General features: G+C 31.8%; 1 pseudogene; it reads left to right on the plus strand.

Moving 5' to 3' along the window:
• Window positions 1-3,767: 3,767 nt before the first annotated feature.
• Window positions 3,768-15,352, plus strand: LOC147938281 (uncharacterized; annotated as a pseudogene).
• Window positions 15,353-16,250: the final 898 nt, after the last annotated feature.

Raw genomic sequence — 16,250 nt, forward strand, 5'->3', positions numbered from 1 at the left:
CAATCAGAATCCAAAATAAATATATATATATATATATATATATAAATTTTGATTTTTTGATTATCTCGAAATCTTTGTGGTGATAATATAATTTGGAATGTAAGTATCTAAAAAATATTGAATAGTTATACAAAACGGAATTTTTACAAAAATATCGGAAACATAATAACAATGATGATTCATTAGTTAATGGTAATTTTAAAAATACCATTAAAGTTTTAACGATGATAAATATTATGTATATTTGACAATATCTTTAGATGTAAAAATTCCAAAACAAAATTCAGTATTATGAATATATAAATACGTTTTAAAGACCGAATGTATAATTCTTTTACAAAGGTTTTTCAAACAAAAAATATGGCTAACCTTCTATCTAATGCTGTTAAAAAAAGGTTCGGGAAGAGAGACTATTTTTACAATGTGGATGACCTAAACCCCTTTGTTCATGAGTGGAAAATTAACGTAAAAATACTGAGGAAATTTGAGTGTCGTCATACTCTTTTCAAATCAACAGACTTAATCGTAGTCGCTGACAAGGTAAATTTTCATTATATTGTGTTTAATAAAATTTAATTAAAATTTATTTCATGTACTTATGTATAACGTTTACCTAGGGTATGAAAATCCATGTATTGATGGGTTCACCTTATCTTGACATTTTTCTAAACGATTTGGAAGAAGGTGAATGGATAATGTTATCAAGTTTCTCATTAAGCAATGTTGATGGCGGTTTTAGGCCAACTGACCATCGTTTTAGAATACATTGGAGAGATGGTACATGGTTTAAGAAAATCCTTCCTTTGACTTCAGATCAATTTTTCTCTTTTGTATCATTCAGTGATATTAAAAGTGGATATTTTGATTCTGAATATTGTGTAGGTAAGGGTAATATTTTGTTATTATATTATAAGTTAAGTTTGAAGTGTTTGATTAGTTTAACTATTGGAAAATAATCGTAGATCTTATCAGAAGAGTCTTTAGTGTTGGAAATAGCTTGGAACAAGGTCCACCATACAAAGAATGGAATGAGTTATTTGTTGTTCTTGAAAATATTGAGTAAGTTGTTCAAAATTATTAAGCTTTATATTAAATTTTTCAAAGATGTTAAAGGTATTCAATGATGATAATTTGCAGGGGTGATCGTTTCTCATGTCGTTTACAAAAGGACTACGCGAACGGCTTCTATGATAATTGGATACATCGTGACAATAATATTATCATATGTGTAATACGTTTTGCCAAACTCGAAAGTAATAAAGGTTCGAATCATTTCTTGCTGATATATTTATAATTGCTTCCTTTATAAAAAGATAACTAATTATGAAATTTTATTAATGTAGATACATGGATGGCTACCACAATGCACAATTGTACCAGTGTCATGATCAATCCTCCATGTCCTCAAGTCACACAGATGTTGGATGCCTTTGCTGATATGGAAATTTGAATTTAATTTTTAAGGTTTATGACTTTTATATTTCATATTTACACAAAAAATGATACTTTAAACTCCTATGATAATGTGATTGGATTTTAAATTGATTTATAATATGATTCAATTATTATATAATTCATAAATCGAAATTTGATTATAATAATTCCCTTTTGTATTCAAAATAGTTGTCCCCTCTGATATCTACATATTCATGAACCTTTCAATTATTTAGTTAAAATGTGTGAGTGGTAACATCCCTTCGAGTCGATACTTTTTATCCAACCATTAACACCTTATAAATTCTTAAAGTTGAGTTTTAAAACTTAAAACTAAACTATTGTCTTTTCAACTTCTACATAACACTCTCTTTCGAAATTTCTCTCAAATCAAATACTTTTGTTTTTTAAGAAAAAAAAATGGCAAGATTTGTGATGCTCGACAAATTGTGTCCTTGGACAATGGGATGGATAATTCGTGTCAAGGTTTTCCGTTCATGGAGAGTAAGAGATCGTTCGAATGATGTGTCGACAGAGCTAATCTTGGTAGACGAAAAGGTATGTTATACTGATTTAATTCATTGTTTCTTCATATATATTCGTGGGTCTAAAAACCTTGGATAATCATACTCTGAATTAGGGTACATTTTGACATGCAACCATCCCGGCATCACTCAATGGTGTTCCGGAATTTAATTTGTCGGAGGATCGAGCTTATGTTATAGAGAAGTTCGAAGTCAAGTATGACAGAGAACAGATCCAGAAAACTAAAATCGGTTATTGGATCTTCTTCACAGAAAAAACTATTATCAGTTTTGCAAGAGATCCTATCACTTGCAAATCTTTTAATAATCTAGATTTTAAACGTGTTTATGATAATGCGTTTTATGGAAGATGGCCTTACGGTAAGTTATACTTTATAATGGATTGTTTTAGAAAACATTATTTGTTTTTTAAATACATATTGATCGTTTTATGGCAGTTAATTTGATTGGATGCATCACCAATATGGGTGAAATCAAGAGTTTCAAAAAAGAAGATGGTGCCTATCGTTGGAGCTTGATGGATCGCTACATAAAATTCACAATCGAGTCGATTGAGTAAGTTTGTATATGAATGGAAATATTTTAAAGAACTGTTTAAAGTACTTGATAAAATACGTTGGTTGACCTTATTTATATCAACAAACTTTTTTCCAAAGGGGATACGTACTTGACTGCTTCGCAACAGGAGTCTATGCCAACCATATGTTCAAAACTTTCAAACTGCGTAACAGGAAGAGGGTCTGTCTGTTCAAGATGTGGAAAGCACTAAGATTTGAAGGTGATTACATTTGTTTATAGAATATTAATTTAGAAATTCAATGCAGTTTATTATGATAATGAATAATTTATATTGTTTATAATCGGTGATGCTAGATGATAATGTTATCTTAACCAACGGTGATGGATGCTCGGACATTATCGAGGACCCAAAGAGTGAAGAATTTGCATAGTACATGTTCATGTAAGTCAGAGACTTACTTTGGATCATCTCACGATTATATATATAAAAAATTAATGGATATATCTGACTATCTTCAAATATGTAGGTACAATTACGTTGATCATGGTGAGTCAAGAATCAAAGATTTGGATGATACCGACTATAGGTTCGATATGGACTTAAGGTAATAAACAAACCTAACTTTATTTGTTTAATGATTAATTGATATGAACAATACTGATTAAAATTTATCCATCTGCAAAATACAGTGATGCACTTGACTCCCATATTCATCTTGCTGTTGAGGACTCCTTTGAGAAGCATCGAAATCCTTATTGATAACTATGCCCAGATCCGAACTTCGATGTTCTATATTTTTTGATATTATTGATAAACACATTTGTTATTTTGTATTTGAGTTTTTGTTGGGATTTTATAAATTAATTAAAATATCCTTTTCTCCGGATTATTTATAAATTTTTGTTAATTGCAAATTATAACATATAGAAATTTGTGTAATTTAAAAATTTGAAGACCATTATTATAATTTACAAAATAATGATTATGTTAAAGATCGACATATGGTAATTTACAACTGCTTGATGATTTTCATTAAATCTTTAGGAGTAAAAAATATGTTAAATTTACTTTTTGAATAATGATATTCAGCATATTGAGAATATTCATAAATGATATGTTTACATTCCTCATCATTATCGTTTTAAAAAAATAAAGTAAGAAAATATTCTAAAAAAAAAAATCAAGACGGTTGTATAACATCTCTATAAATATTGATCCGCTAATGTGTTTAATAGTCGTATGCACAACTCAATATGACTTCTAAAAAGATGAACGTTCGTCCTTTTGTTCAGTTAGGCAATCTCAACCCTGCTTTAGACCATCAAAAGATTAGAGTCCGTATCATAAGACTTTGGAAGTCTTTCAAGTCCCTTCAGATGGTCTTCGTTGATAGTGATGTAAGTTCTAATTAAAAATTTAAACGTCATGTTTATTTGAATTATCTATGAAAATTTTAGTGAATCTTGATAATAGTTTTTAATCTTCAAATCGTTATATATAGGGTATACCGATACATGCATCTATTGAAGATGGTTTGGTCAGCAGATTTCAAAACCAACTCGCTGTCGGCGAGTTTAAAATAGTTGATACATTCAGCTTAGTGGATTATGATAGTAGTTATAAGACAAGTTCTTTGGGATAAAATCGTCTTTTATAGAACCACTGTTGTGAAACCATATGACGAATTCCCAGTTCGTGTTCCAGAAAAATATTTTCAGACGTTTACTTCTATCTTAGCTGGAGAATTAGGCAAGAATGTATTGTTTGGTGAGTTGTTAACTTCGTCTTTTAAAGTTTAATTTTCGAGAAAAAAAATATTAATTCAAAAGTTTTTTGTAGATGTAATCAGCCAGATCATTGGTGTCGGAAATCTTGATAGCGTCAAAACGAAAGGGAAGGATAATGTCAAATTGAGCTTCGATTTGGAAGATTTAACGTATGAAACTTTAGTAAATATTTTTGAAAATTAAATTAATTAAAAATAAAATAACTAATTTTTTATTCTTATTTCATGCATTCGTAATATAGTGGAACCCGGTTAAATTGCACGGTGTGGGGTGATCTTGCAAAGGACTTTGATACACAAATAAAAGAACATCAAGATACTGTTGTCGTTTGTGTAATAAGATTTGCATGTCTGAAGGAATGGAAAGGTAATATCTGACTTTCGGAAAAAAACTTAAAGCTTATGATTGTCAAATCTAACGTGGCCAATTAAATTCATGTTACAGGGAATTATAGTATTTCCAATGCATTCAACTCTACTGACATTCTGATAAATCCAGTTATGTCTGAAGTAGACGCGTTTCGAAATAAGTAAGTATATATATATGTATATATGAATATATATATCCCTTCCATATTATTCTGCAAGACATGCTATATTCATATACATATTCTTATTATTATCATAACTATACAGTTTGCCCACTGATGCTGTTGATTTAATACAACTTGATGATGACCCAAGCCCTCAGAAACCAAAAGTGACATTATATGAGGAGTTTTTCATTATTAACGAAAAGAGTACTATGGACCAAATCGTTTATGCACTTGAGGTAATGTTTCTAAAGTTAAATTGATATCATGAACCTTAAATTTTTTCTGAATTAACTATGGGTGAACAAACGTTTTATTTATTCTTTACAGGCGCGAACATGTGTGACAATCGTGACAATTCACTCTGTTGAAGTTTTGCCTAAATGGTATTATATTGCCTGTAAAGTTTGCAATAAGAAGGTGCAGCCGTATCCACCAGAATCTCAAAATGGAAAAGATTTACTTTATAGTTGTGGAGTTTGTGATTCTGATGTTGTGGAAGTTGATTACAAGTAAGTTTCACTTAGACTCTTAATTTTTTTTTTAAGAATTGTGGATTAGAACTATACGCATATTTTAAGTCATGCCAAACTGTTTTAAAGGTATAAGCTCATTCTTCATGTTGGGTACGGAAGTTCTCAAAAGGTTAAGTTGCTCTTCTTTGACGGTCTTGCCCAACTATTTATTGGAAAAAAAAAGCAGAGGAACTAGCTTCTGAAAAACCTAAAGTAAGTATAGTATCATTTGAATTCCTTTTGTTTTTAAGTTATAAAAACAAGTATTTAATCAAGAGTTCACCTTTGGTCAGGACGATACTGCAGCTATTCCTGGAAGTCTCTCTGCCTTAGTAGGGAGGACTATGCTGTTTAAAATTTCGATTACAAACGAGAATTTAAAAAGCGACAAGTCTGCTTATGTTGTCGAAAAGTTTTGGGAAAAGGAAGACATGGTTGTGCAATTTGGCAAGGTACTAAGTAATTAAAAAAGAATATATACCCATAATACCATTATGAATTCTATATCTTTAAAATCTCAATGTATATAATTTCAATGTAGGAACTATATGGAAGGAATGAACTTTCGAATAATTCTTTGGATGTCGACGACCATAAGTTGCAAATCGCACCAGCTGAAATGAGTTTGACTTCATCTAAGAGAGATCAAACAGAAAGCAATGTTGGGACGACCGGGGGTCATAGAATGAGGACAAAGAAAAAAATCAAAACTGAACCTCGAGATTGAGCAAGTTACATCATTTGAAAAACATGATATTGGTTAAAATTTATTTTCAACTTTATTGGTTTAATTTTTAAAATAAAAGTTTAAATTATTTTGGACAATTACGAACGCTTCCAAACATCTTAGCGTGTTTGTATTGGTCAGAATTTATTTCAGTCATTTACTATAATTATGTTTAAAATAAATGGATATTATAAGTATATATATAATGTGACATAAATAAAAACATACTATATAATCGTTAGGGAAATCATAATAGTTAGGATATCTCTAAACCCCAAACTAAAACTTTTCAAAAATAAAAAAAAATCCATAAATAACGATAATACGTTGAAAATAAAAGGCCAGAATTAATAGTTTGAATATTCAATATGAGAATTTAAGAAAATGATCATTAACAAATATGTTAATAGTACATTTTATATTATAAACTTAATGGTATTCCTGAATATTGTTCTTATTCAATACGAAATTGTAGGAAATAGAATATTATCAGTTGTGAAAACTTATCTTCTACATGTTATATATATATATATATATATATAAGCCTTATTCTTTTACCATGTCAACTAGAAAAAAAAAAAACTGAACCAATACTTGAGTTCTTGCTGTTTGACGTATAAGATAAAGCAAAAATCAAGCTTATTCATTATTTTGTATTATTGAAAATTTACATTCACATGTTTCAAATGTATACGTGCAGAATCATAATGAAACGTTCATCTGGAGTTCGTCGATCTACCAAAAAAAGTTCAGGACCTGATGAAGATGCAGTCCGTTCGCAAATTCAACCAGAACAATTTGTTTTCTTTTGTGAGGATAGCATTCCGGAACCAGTTAAAAAAAAAGGAAAACCAGAAAAGAATCAAGTTCTTCTGAAGATAACTCATTGGCGCATCTTGACGTTCAAAATTCCATTGTTGACGGTGAAGATAGTATATTGAAATCAACGAACAAGAAATCTCAATTTCATACTTGGATGGAATACAATACCATGCATATCAATGAGTCAATTAACACAAATGATAGGATGTTACTGGATATTTCTGGTGTGAGAAGAACAAGAGATATGGACGCAAAGATCTAACATGAAAAAGGACTGACTTTAGAATGTCGTTCTTGAATTTTAAATTAGATTTAAATATTCAATAATAATAACTATTTTTTATTTTTTATAATTATTATCATGATGTTATTATAATTAGTACTGTTTTTTTTTTTCAACCAAACTATATTAAAATTAAAAGAGAACTCCATGATTGGTTGCCCAAACAGGAGGATACTGTTTTTTATTATAATTAATTCTGTTTTTTTAAGGGATATTATCACTTTTATATGATTATCGAGTGTTAGTTTTGATAACACAATGAAATTATCTTGCTAACTAATAATAATTATGATATGACAATCCAGCGGAAAGTTCGATAATAGTATAATGCTACTAATGGAAAAATACATTATAATTTGACATTTTTTTTTTTGTTTTTTTATAACAATTATGATATAAAAAGTAGAACAATATTTTAATAAAACAAATGATTCAATAATGATCCGATAATCATTTACAAGATTATGGAAATATAACAAAAAAAAATATATATTGACAAAGACCAAGAAAGTAAATCTCAAAAAATACGTATTAGAGATCCCCATACATAATAGAAAGATAAATAACATATTTTAAAAAAGAATATCCAAAAAAGTAAAGAGGATATATAGAAACATATGTCCATATTCGTATATATCAATAATTAGTACATTTTAGTTTATATCATATATACGGCACCATCTTCTAATATAAACAAACCTAACAGCGAAATTTAGAATAAAATGGTCAGGATTACTCGATTATATGAATTCTTGATCGTACTTTGAATTTCATTTTGCAGATTGCTAAACTTGACGTATTATAATGAGACCTTCGAAGATTCCATATCGGAGGAAGAATGTAACGACACATGCCGTCTCTAGAAAACGTACAGACATCTTCTATTCTTTACATTAAGAGATATGTTTCATTGGAAACTAATAGATTGTATGTAAAAACATTATTAAACTACAGGTGTTAGTTCTACGATAAATCTACCTACTTTTACGAATGCACTGAATTTGAAAAGAATGCAAATACTGAAGTCTAAACGGGCACAAAGGAAGAAAAAAGGTAATATGTTAGGGAAGGGATTTCAAAATGAGTATATATATATATATATATATATGCTAATAACTAATCCAATTGTTACCTATGCAGAATATTTCCTTCTTCCCGGATTACAGGAAGATTTCGCATGTTTCATCGCAACTGATTCGGATACGAACGATGAAAGTGATTCAGATAGCTCTATTGATGGGATTTCATTCGAGATTAATGATAAGGATGTGACATCTGACATGTTTCTTGGCTTTCCTCCAGTAAAAGCTAAGTTATTAAATAATGGTATATCTCGATGCATATCTGAATCGTTATACGAAATTTTTGTAAATATGTATCTATCAAACATATATTTATAATAAAATTTTTTAAACAAATTTATATGTAGGTTATTATGATGATGGAGATCCTTATTTTTTATGTGATAATTGTGGAGCATATATGTGGTATGGAGAACGGGTGAACAAACGGACTAAAAAGGCAAAGCCGGATTTTTCACTATGTTGCCATCGCGGCAAAGTAATACTTCCTACTTTGAAGACTGCACCTAAAACATTATTATCATTGTTTTATAATAACGACGATAGGGGTAAAAAATTCTGCGATAACATACGAGCGTAAAACATGATGTTTTCGTTCACATCGTTAGGTGGGAAAATTAACCATTCAATAAATAATGGTAGAGGGCCGTATTTATTTCAGATGTGCGGAGAAAACTATCATCGTATCGGTGATATCTTACCACACCTGGAAAGGAACCAATGTTTTTGCAATTGTATATACATGACATATGTAACGAGATAACTAATAGAATTTATGCATTTAGGTAATTATTAATTTTAATAATATGTATTTAAATATTTTTCATATCTTAAATATTTGTTAAATATCTTTAATATAATTTGATATATCTACTAATCATGATTATTATAAATTTTTGTGTTTTGTTGTTGATATAGATCATCAGGATCTTCTGGAGATTTAAGACATGAAATTGTTGGACTATTAAAAAAGATGCTTGATAGTCATAATCCGCATGTTAAGGCGTTTAGATCGGCACGTGAAAGATTTAATATGGAAGACGGTAGCAAAGGTTTGCGATTAATCTTACCTTCAGAAAGAACTACTGATGCACGAACTCATAATCTTCCTACCAGCAAAGAGGTCGCTGCTCTAATACCCGGAGATTTTACGGCTGGTGTGAATAAACGTGACATTGTTATAGAAAGTCGTTCGGGTAATTTACAGAGAAGATCCCACATACTTGCCTTTACAATACCCATTGTTGTTTCCTTTTGGTGAAGATGGTTTCAGATTAGGCATCGATATAGGGTTCGTGGATACCCGTGGACGTAAAAGGAAAACAGTGACCACGAGGGAATTTTATGCGTACAGAATATTTGAAAGATATGAAGAGTCTTCGACTATTGTTATGGCAGGCAAATTATTCCAGCAGTTTTTAGTCGATGCATTCACTACTATCGAGTCAAACAGGTTGAACTACATTTGGATGAACCAAAGCAAACTCCGAACTGAGAGAGTCGATAAGATAATCGAAGCTGCTGAAAAAGGACATGGAGATCTTGCACAACATGGAAAAAGGATATTTATTCCGTCATCGTTTACGGGTGGAAAAAGATATATGATGCAACATTATCTAGACGCCATGGCTACTTGCAAGTATTATGGATTCCCTGATCTTTTCATAACTTTTACGTTCAACCCAAGGTGGTCTGAAATAGATCGTTATCTAGAAAGGCATCGTCTTAGTAAAGAAGATAGACCTGATATATGTAGTCGAGTTTTCAAGGTGAAACTTGATAGATTAATGGACCAAGTGAGAAAGGAAAAAACATTTGGTATCGTCAATTCTGGTATGTATAAATTATTTTTTATCATTATTTATATTAGTCTTTCGAAAATATAAAATTTTTTAATGTTTAAATAAAAATGTTTATTTGTTTTCAAAATTTTCAGCGATGTATACAATAGAATTCCAGAAGAGGGGTCTGCCTCATGCGCACATGATTCTGTTTTTACACCCACACAATAAGATGCGTACAACAGATGAAAACATTGATAAATACATAAGCGCTGAAATTCCTGATAAAGAGGTGGATAAGTATTTATACGAAGTTGTTTCTGATGTGATGATCCATGGTCCGTGTGGTCCTATGAACAGAGATAGTGTCTGCATGAATAATGGGCAATGCACAAAATTCTTCCCAAAACCATTCATGGATAATACTATTGTCGATGATACTGGTTATCCAATATATAGACGACGAAACGATGGGAGAGTCGTGGAGAAAAGGGGTTTTCAATACGATAATAGTTACGTTATTCCCTATAATCGTGATTTATCACTCCGTTTTCGTGCTCATATAAATGTTGAGTGGTGCAACCAGACACGTTCAGTAAAGTATTTGTTCAAGTACATCACTAAAGGTTCGGACTATGTTAGAGCCGAAGTAGGAGAAGAAGATCAAGAAAATGAAATTAAAAAGTTTTTCAATTGCAGGTAACAACATATTCGAATTGTCAAACATTCTCATATTTAATTATACGTGACAAACTAATCCAAGAATTTTTAGATATGTATCTGCATGTGAGGCTTCTTGGCGAATTTTTGCTTTCCCGATTTGTTATCGTACTACAGCCGTAGAAAAGCCCTTGTTTCATCTTCCAGGACAAGAATTGGCTATTTACAACGAGGATGATCCAATAGAAGTTGTTTTGCACCGTACAAAAACTTCTAAATTTTTGGGCTGGATGGAATGCAACAAGATTTATCCCCAGGCCAAAAAACTTACGTATGCTGAATTTCCATCTAAATTTGTGTGGAATAAGAGAGAAAAACTTTGGAAGCCAAGGTCAGAGAAACGGAAAAGTTTTGCAATAGGCAGAATTACGTATGTACCGCCTTCTGTAGGACAAGCCTATTACTTGCGAGTTTTGCTTAATAAAATTCCAGGACCAACAAGTTTTGACTATTTAAAAACAGTCAATGGTGTACTTTATAAGGATTTCCAAGAAGCTTGCTATGCATTGGGATTACTGGATGACGATAAGGAGTACATTGCAGCTATAAACGAAGCAGGTGAATGGTGTTTCGGGGAGTTTTTAAGAAAGTTATTTGCGATCCTACTGCATACAAAGAGTTTAACTGTTCCTTTGGAAGTCTGGAATAAACCGAAAGACATCTTGTGTGAGGATATTTTGTTTAAAGAAAGGAGAAACAGGAACGATCCAGGTACTTCAAAAAACTTATTTTCTTTCATGCAAATATCTCATTCTCGAAAGAAAAAATTATAATTAAGTGTTTTAAATTTATTGTGGTAGGTCTTATGTTGTCAAGGACTCAGATAGAAAATATATGTTTAACTGAAATAGAACTTATGTTACGATCGAATGGGACGTCTCATACAGCCTTCGAGAAAATGCCTAAACTAGATGATAGTATAATGAACACAGGAGTAAATAGGCTTATCGCAGATGAGGGAATATATAAGCCTCAAAAACAACAGGAATTATACGATACGTTGTTACCTATGATAACTGATGAGCAGGGACGTGTTTATGAAGAAATTATTCACTCTGTGAATCACAACAAAGGTGGTATGTTTTTTTTCCATGGTTTTGGTGGTACTGGAAAAACTTTTATGTAGACTATTCTTGGTGCTGATATAAGGCCTAAAGGTAATATTGTTCTTAATGTTGCTTCAAGTGGTATAGCTGCTTTGCTTTTGGAAGGTGGTAGAACGGCTCATTCAAGATTCGGTATTCCAGTTAATCTTAATGAATATTCTGTGTGTTCGATAGATGCCGATTCTGATCTTGCTGATTTAATTAGAGAAGCAAAGCTCATAATATGGGACGAGGCTCCAATGATGAACAAGCTTTGTTATGAAACTTTAGATAGGAGTTTGCGAGATATCATGAGGTGTGCCAGATTTTTGGAGGTAAATTTGTTGTGTTAGGAGGTGATTTTAGACAGATTTTACCAGTTATTACGAAAGGAGGAAGGGTAGCAACAGTTTTAGCATCTATCAACTCATCAGTTCTTTGGAATAGTTGTAAAGTTCTTAAACTTACCGAAAATTTGAGACTTCGCAAGGCATGTAATAGTATTGTGCTCTTGCTACTTTTTCTAAGTGGCTTCTTGATATCCGGGATGGCAAAATTAACGAGCCAGATAGTGGGGATGTGGAGATAGAAATTCCGGATGATTTATTAATTAATACAAGTGGAAATCCTATTGAAGCAATAGTTAAAGAAATCTACGGAGAACATTTTACAATGAGGACTGATACAAAATTCTTTAGTGAAAGAGCCATTCTAAGTCCAAGGAATGACGATGTTGATAAGATAAATCAGTTTATGCTTAGTAAGCTTCCAGGTATGCAAATTAAATACGATATGAAATTTCTCTTTTTTTAAGAATCTAATATTTAAAACATATAAAAATTTCTAAAAATTTCTTAATTATAGGTGAGGAGAGACGATATTTTAGCTCTGATAGTATTGAAACGTCTGATACAAGCGGATGTGATGATATGATCTACACTCAGGAATTCCTAAACAGTATTCAAGTTTCCGGACTACCAAGCCATGTTTTGACGTTGAGAATAGGAGCACCTGTCATGTTGCTAAGGAATATAGATCCTAAGGGAGGTTTGTGTAACGGTACGAGGCTAATTATTACTCAAATGGCCAATCATGTAATCGAAGCAAGGATCGTGACAGGTAAAAAGGTTGGTGATCGAGTACTTATCCCTAGGATGTATGTTAGTCCATCTGATGCAAAGTTTCCCTTTCGTATGAGGCGACGACAGTTTCCTATTACCGTGGCGTTTGCAATTACTATAAACAAGAGTCAGGGTCAGACACTAGAACATGTTGGATTGTTTCTTCCTAAACCGGTTTTCACACATGGACAGCTTTATGTTGCCTTCTCTCGAGTCGCAACCAGAAAATGATTGAAGGTGTTAATTACAGATAAAGATGGGAAATGCCAGAATAAAACACTTAATGTTGTTTTCAAAGAGGGTTTTGAGACTGTTTAATAATTATGTTTGTAATTGAAAAATGTTTTGGATTTTTATATTAAATTTTATTTTCTATAATTAGTTAAACAAAATTTTATGATTTTTAAAATACAATGTGTCTCATAAAACTCATTACAATTATTTGTAATATAACTAAAATGGTGATATTGCTATGTAATTAGATAGAAAATATTTTTATGTAATGGTAAAAATAATTGTTGACTGTATGATAAAGTCTAAATTTTAACAATTAAATCTCAAACACATTTAATTTAAAATCTTGCATCATATCTATTAAAAACAAATTCTGTCTTTCATTTGTTATCATATTTTAAATAATAATATCTAATAGTGAAAAAAAAAAGTGGAACGCTAAAATGTTAATACGCAACGTTTAATCGTGACTGTTTGTTTTCTTACAGTTCCGAAATCCCCTTTTCGTCTCCGACAACTGAGAGAAAACAGAAAAACCCTAATTCGATAGAATCATGAGTATCGATTATATTTCTGATCTTCATCGGGAAGAACCAACTGGTGTATCGAAGCCAAGGTCTTTAATTCTTGGTATGTCTACAAATTCTTCAGCAAACGAGTTCTTCTACTTGTGGATGAAAGGGTTAGAGAATTTCCCAAATGATAAATTCTACTTAAATTTGTTATTTTTAAAGTTTTATATATTAGATTACTAACACAATTTTATCAAAATTTTGAAGGGTGACACAATTGAGGTGGCCTTTGTTCCAACAATACTAAAAAAGCTCCGGAAGTATATTTATGAGGGTAAATGGTATGAGATTAGGACTTTCAAAATCATCAATCCAACCCTAAGGGAGAGGAACTTATCATCCTCTCCAAATCAAGTTTATGGATGATTCAACCATTACTCAGTTGGAATCAGCAAATTCGAAAAATTACTTCCGATTCGAAGATTTGGGTGATATATATCGTTCAAGAATCCATCATCCCATCTCTTTTGGTACGTTTTTAAAATACGGTTTATAATAATTTCAATTATACCATGTGGATATAGACTTTTAAGAATTTTGGAACTTTGTGAATTGGTCCCTCCCATATAAAGTACAAATAGAACTTTTACATAAGTAGTTTTATGTGGATCATAGATTTAGAAACAATTATTCTTAGATATTGCTATCTTTGTGTTGGTAAATCTTTATACTTTTCAGAATTTTGGAACTTTGTGAATTGGTCCCTTCCATTTGAAGTACAAATGGAACTTTTACCTAAATAATTTTATGTGGGTGATAGATTTAGAATCAATTATTCATAGATATTGCAATCTTTGTATTGGTAAATTATTATATTTTTCAGAATTTTGGAACTTTGTGAATTGGTTCCTTCCATATAAAAGTACAAATAGAACTTTTAAACTAAATAGTTTTATGTATATGATAGATTTGGAAACAATTATTCATCTTTTTGGAATAAAAAATGACTTTTTGGCAAAAAATAGATGTTTGCGGATGTGTAGTAGCTGTAACGGACAACAGAGAACATGCTGGTGAAGTTGTTTTCACGCTATTAAATGGCAAGTAAGACACATATATTCCACATATCATGTTGCTAAGAGTTTTAAGTCTCACTCTTTATATAATGTTTCTACTATCTTCATCTGTAGGAATGAATCTATCAAGTGCCGTCCAGTAAACAACTATGCTACCCTTTTCATGTATTCATGGGAGTCGTCAGGATGCCATCTCACATATCGTAACGAACCGGTGTTTTGTGTACTGCGTTTCTGGAGAGTTCAAGAGTATGAAGGTATGACTGTTAATATCACTTACAAGTTTTAATAAATGTTAAAGACTATCTATTTTGTATACTCATTTACTAAACTTTTATATCACTTTGAACATCTATAGGTAAACCGTGTATTGAAAACACATTGGCCTCCTCCAAGATCTTTATAAAACCGGAATTTGAAGGACTTGAGCATCACAAGGCTATGTAAGTTTAAATGTTTATTAATACCATGTAGTATATCATGCTAGGGTTTAACTTATGAATGTGCTTTCTATATATTAGCTCCGAATTTGCTGGACGCTATTACATAAATCATATAATGGAGCATGAAGAATAATCTTAAGGGGCTTAAGGTGAAGGCAAGTTATTTAAAAAAAACTTTTTTGAATATGTAAACTTTATAACTATTTGTAACGTTTGTATGACCTCGAATTTATATTACTTTCAAATATAATTTCTATTGTCTAAACGTAGTAAAATATTGTGACGCAAATCCTTATCCATCATGATTTAATTAACCATACCGAGTGTATTGGGCTTATGTAACATCCGTGAACCGGAATCCCGGTTTGGGATGTGCATCGATCGATGCAGTAGGAGCATCGGTCGATGCTGGCTCAATTCTGTGCGTTTTGACTTAAGTCAAACGCTGCGTTTTGGGTTAAGGAAAACCCTTAGATGCGAGTTTTGTCTCATTCGTGGTTGTGTGGCCGTTTTTGAGAAAAGAGAAAGAGAGAAAAACTGTTCTTGAGTGTTCTTGAAAATTCTAGGAGATTGGAGGCGTTCCTCTAGAGATCTGTAGCTGGGATCGTTGTAGGAGCTTCCTGGGAGCGTGTTCTTGGTTGTTTGAGGTTTAGTTTCTTCTGTGGCAAAGGTAAGTGCATGACCATGGCTTATCTAAGCTAGAGGACTCTTTAATCTGTTTGTTGTGTGATGTTAGACTTGTTAGATTGTGACTATGGACGTTAGGAAGCTTTCTTGTGGCTTGGGATCGAGTTTTGTGATTGTAGGAACGAAGATCCGGCGAGAAGCTTTGGGGAAATCACGGTGCTTGACGTTTTGTCGATCGATGCATATCTTGCATCGGTCGATGCAAGTGCGAGGACGGCGCGTAAACTCTAGGGTTTCCGTGTTACGTCGAGCATGCGTCGGTCGATGCAGATTGGGTATCGGTCGATGCAAGTTACACATGCATCGGTCGATGCTTCCCCATTTGGCATCTGTCGATGCATGTA

This window comes from Camelina sativa, chromosome 9, assembly GCF_030686135.1.
Source record: "Camelina sativa cultivar CO46 ecotype springtype chromosome 9, ASM3068613v1".
In the NCBI taxonomy this organism is placed as follows: Eukaryota; Viridiplantae; Streptophyta; class Magnoliopsida; order Brassicales; family Brassicaceae; genus Camelina; species Camelina sativa.